This window comes from Trichomycterus rosablanca, chromosome 4 (genome assembly GCF_030014385.1).
Source record: "Trichomycterus rosablanca isolate fTriRos1 chromosome 4, fTriRos1.hap1, whole genome shotgun sequence".
Classification (NCBI taxonomy): Eukaryota; Metazoa; Chordata; class Actinopteri; order Siluriformes; family Trichomycteridae; genus Trichomycterus; species Trichomycterus rosablanca.
The window spans coordinates 16,050,909-16,055,750 of record NC_085991.1 but is presented as its reverse complement, the minus strand read 5'-3'; the positions used below and the strand labels follow the sequence as shown (position 1 = coordinate 16,055,750).

The window sequence follows — 4,842 nt, the reverse complement described above, 5'->3', positions numbered from 1 at the left end:
GTTGACTTCATACTCTGCACTGTTTGACTTTCCTTCACAATGACAGTGCTTTACATTTAAACATGGATTCACAAAACCTCTCGATGGCTTTTAGAATAACTCTGGCAGCATGATTTTATAAAGGTTTTATGTTTGTTTTAATTGTACGAGGACAAAGTTTAAGCTAAAGGTTAGAATTTTAATAATGTGGTCTGGCAAGTTTTAGAAAGCTGTTCAAGTTTTGCCATTTAATCGCCCCGTTTCATTTCCATTTGCACACTGAGATTAGAACCTGAAGAGGCAGTTGATTAATTAAATGTGGGTAAACACCCGAAGAGAGAATCATACCCCTAGACCAATGGAACAGACGCCAGGGCATTTCTTTGACCTCCGTGGCTTGGCGTTAAAACCATGTTGACTGGTTGCACTGGGAAGTTTATTCATGACAAAACAAAATTCAATGCAGAGCTTCATTAAAGCATTTCTAACAGTTTAAGCATGAGGTGTCATTAAAGGCATGAAGGTTATTTACAGCGACATAAGCTCACCAACTTCTACCAGTGTATCAGCATGTGTCATTTTTGTTTGATCATTAGATTTTAACGGGACACTTGATAAGTTTGTGTATAGTTCAACGAAGCATTCGACTAAACAAGGGCTCGTCCGGGATTTGAACCCGGGACCTCTTGCACCCGAAGCGAGAATCATACCCCTAGACCAACGAGCCAGCAGGAACATGAGTCTTTATGTTACTTTGATCTGCGTGACTGACCTTCAAAACTATGTTGTCTGGTTGAGCTGGTAAGTGTGGTCGGTGCTTGCATTACAAAACTATCAAAACCTCCAGTATCAGTACATAGACTGGTTATAACCTCTTTTTAAAGAGTTAAAACATGAAAAATATTTAAAGGCTCCAAATAGTAAAAACTTATTTTAATTAATCAACTGTCAGGACTAGGAAGCATTTGTAAGCTTTGTGCTGTTTTCATGAAGTACCTTTGTAACCTCATGTACTTAAGACAGGCTTTACATGTTTACCTTTGATTTCTAATTACACACTATGACACATTTTGAAGAGACATTTTGATAAGTCAACATTCTTTAGTAAAAGAGCAGGGGATTAAAGAAGGGATCAAAAATTGTTTTGTTTTCTTCTGCACACAGATGTAGGAAGGAAAGTAAACACATGATGACAGACTCCATCTACATTTTACTAAACACTGTAACAGAGCTGCACTGTTGGAAAGAGAAGCTGAAGAAAGGAAGTGATTCAAACATGTATAAGAATGATAAGAGGCTTTAAGCTGCACTAGTCTACAGTTCAGTCATGGCATTGTTTGGTTTTGTTTGCCTTCTTTCAGTCATTTTAGGTGAGAAATAATATTATATCTAATGTATTTTTAATAATCTAATGTTTTTAATTAAATTAAAATTTTATACCTCTGCACAGACTATTACACCAGTTTCTACCACTGAAAATGTCTTGGAGGGAAACTCTGTTACTTTATCCTGTAATTACAGTAGATCAGGAAATGATAACCTGCTGTGGTATCGTCAGTTCTCCACATTCAGACCATGGTTGCTGACTATCAAAAAGAAGCTGCAGGTTCTAAGTTTTCTGCAAAGATAAATGAAGCTAAAAATCGAGTGGATCTGATCATCTCCTCTGCTGCAGTATCAGATTCTGCTCTCCACTACTGTGCTCTGCAGCCCACAGTGACAGAAGGAAATCATACTATACTGTACAGAAACCAAACACCTACATTACACGTGATACACGATTACAAATATTCCTAATAGAACTTGATATAATCATATTATATTAATACTGCAGCCCACAGTGACAGGATATCATACTACACTGTACAAAAACACACACCTAAGTTACATATATTAGTTCCTTTAGATAAAATATGTAAATTTTGGTACCACTTCACATTACAGATCGATAATAATTGGGTAATGATATGCTAACATTAAGGCAATAAATCGTATTTACTCAGAAATGAAATGTCAGTTTCCTAGCTGTTAATTAATAATATCCCAGTAACTGCAGCTGTAACAAGTTGATTATGAAATTTTAAAAAAAGTTACAAGTTGTATTTATTTAAAACTTCAAATTTAAATTCTTAATAAATAATAAGTCAGTATATGTAGCCAAAATAAGTCAATAATAAAATATTAATCACTCTATTTAAATCATTTCAGCATAAATACTTTTGTGTTTATAGAAGCCCTATAGACATAAGCCATATAGAAGCCCCTTGTAGTTCTACAATTACTGACTTTAGTCCATTTGCTTTAGGTGTGGACCACCACAGAGCAGGTATTATTTAGGTGGTGGAGCATTCTCAGCACTGCAGTGACACTGACATGGTTGTGTTGTGTTGTGCTGGTATGAGTGGTTCAGACACAGCAGCACTGCTGGAGTTTTTAAATACCGTGTCCACTCACTGTCCACTCTATTAGACTCTCCTACCTAGTTGGTTCATCTTGTAGATGTAAAGTCAGAGATGATCGCTCATCTATTGCTGCTGTTTCAGTCGGTCATCTTCTACACCTTCATCAGTGGTCACAGGACGCTGCCCACGGGGCGCTGTTGGCTGGATATTTTTGGTTGGTGGACTATTCTCAGTCCAGCAGTGACAGTGAGGTGTTTAAAAACTCCATCAGTGCTGCTGTGTCTGATCCACTCATACCAGCACAACACACACTAACACACCACCACCATGTCAGTGACACTGCAGTGCTGAGAATGATCCACCACCTAAATAACACGTGCTCTGTAGTGGTTCTGTGGGGGTCCTGATCATTGAAGAACAGCATGAAAGGAGACTGACAAAGCATGTAGAGAAACAGATGGACTACAGTCAGTAATTGTAGAACTACAAAGTGCTTCTATATGGTAAGTGGAGCTGATAAAATGGACAGTGAATGTAGAAACAAGAAGGTGGTTTTAATGTTATGGCTGATCGGTGTACCTGCCACATTTAACATATGAATGCATTTGTTCATACAGCCTTTATCTGCCTGTGTAAGCAGTGTGGAATTCCATCCTAGGTCACCTCAGCACAGTTCCAATCATCAGAATTTGTTTTCTCTGGGACAGATTTTCTTTTTAATTTAGCAGTCAGCTTCAGCTCATTTTAATGTTTAGATAGTAGTAGATAAGACACAAAGATTTAATTTATGAAGTGTTTTTACATTTTATTCATCTGAATATTGCTAATAAGACACATAAATCATTTATAGTTAAACACATGATAGATGAGAAAAAGTGTATGAAAGGAAGTACATTCTTTAATTGGACACAGTGCTTACATTTAGAATAAAAGAGTTTTACTATATTTCTTTTATATATAACTAACAACACCACCAACTAACTTCAAAAATTCCAGCAGTGTCTTAGTAAACAATGGATACTGAAACTGATGTGTGTAGTTGTGCTGAAGCTTCTGCACTTCCTGTGTGTGGCTTCCTAGAGACTTATGTGATGAGTTTCTTACAGAACTGTTATACCGAGTGCTCACAGTGGAAACGTTTTATTTGATCAGCTGAGGATCATCTTGTTTCATCTTGTTTTCAAAAACAGACATTCAGTTCTCCTTGGCAAACATGAACAGGACCATACACAGTGCTGTCAGCCAACATCAGTCATGGTTTGGGGGTTCATCAGTGCTCACAGCATGGGTAACACATATAAAAGCATTATTGGAACAACTAATATTCTTCTTCTGATATAAATAAGATTGCATGCATAAGTGATGAAGTGGGTCAGGGTGTGAGAGTCTCCATCATTCTGTACAAAGGAGTGTAAAAGACCTCTCTAACTTTGGATGGATTTTGCAAATCACCATTTAAAAACTCTGTTTCCTCTGTTTTCTGTAACTGGTTTGTAAACCATTTTTGAGTTTGGAAAACTTCTATGTGTAACATATTTAAGTGGTTGCAGTTTAAAAATTTCTCTATTATAATCCAAAACATTTAAACACAAGAGTAACTTAATGATAATTAAAATGTCACACTGGTTATTGAAAATGTTCTTCATCTCTTACATCCACGTTTTATACTGTTCAATCAGAATAATTATATAGGAAAATAAACAGAAGGTGGCAGCATCCATCTCCATTTTACTATAATCTGACCCAGCTGCAGATGTGAAGAGGAAGTAGAAGTAAAGACGTTAAAGAGTTCAAACCTACATAACTGCAAGATGAACAATGTAACACTGTAATTCAGTCATGACACATCTCTGTGTTCTTCACATTATTTTAGGTAAGACATCATGAGCTCTTGTTCAATTTTTTTATTTATGTTTATATTCGACATGAGCTGAATACACACTAATATTTTACATTAACTTTACATTTATATCTGATAGAAATAAAGAAAATAAATAAATCTGATTTATCTTTTACCTTTTATCCAGGTTATAATTCTGCAGCAAAAATTCAGCCACTTTCTACAACTGAAAATGTCCTGGAGAAAACTTCTGTTACTTTATCCTGTAATTACAGTGGTGATGGTGCTGATGATAGACTGTTGTGGTATCGTCAGTACTCAACATCCAGACCAGAATTCATCATTTTAATTACTGAACTAAAAACTGAAATAAAAGCTGATCCTCCAGTTCCAGGAATATCTGTAAAGATAAATGAAGATAAAAATCGAGTGGATCTGAACATCTTCTCTGCTGCAGTATCAGATTCTGCTCTCTACTACTGTGCTCTGCGGCCCACAGTGACAGGAAATCATTCTATACTGTACAAAAACTAAACACCTACATTTAATCTGTTCTTCTATTTTATGAAAAGGAAAATGTTTAATGTTTAAAACATGAATATTACTGTCCTTTATTATTTA

The 4,842-nt window shown here is 35.9% G+C and overlaps 1 non-coding gene across 1 annotated transcript; it reads right to left on the bottom strand.

Moving 5' to 3' along the window:
* Positions 1-634: 634 nt before the first annotated feature.
* On the bottom strand, positions 635-706 carry trnap-cgg (transfer RNA proline (anticodon CGG)). The gene has a single exon. It is a non-coding gene; the product is annotated as a tRNA-Pro (tRNA).
* Between the last annotated feature and the right edge of the window lie 4,136 nt (positions 707-4,842).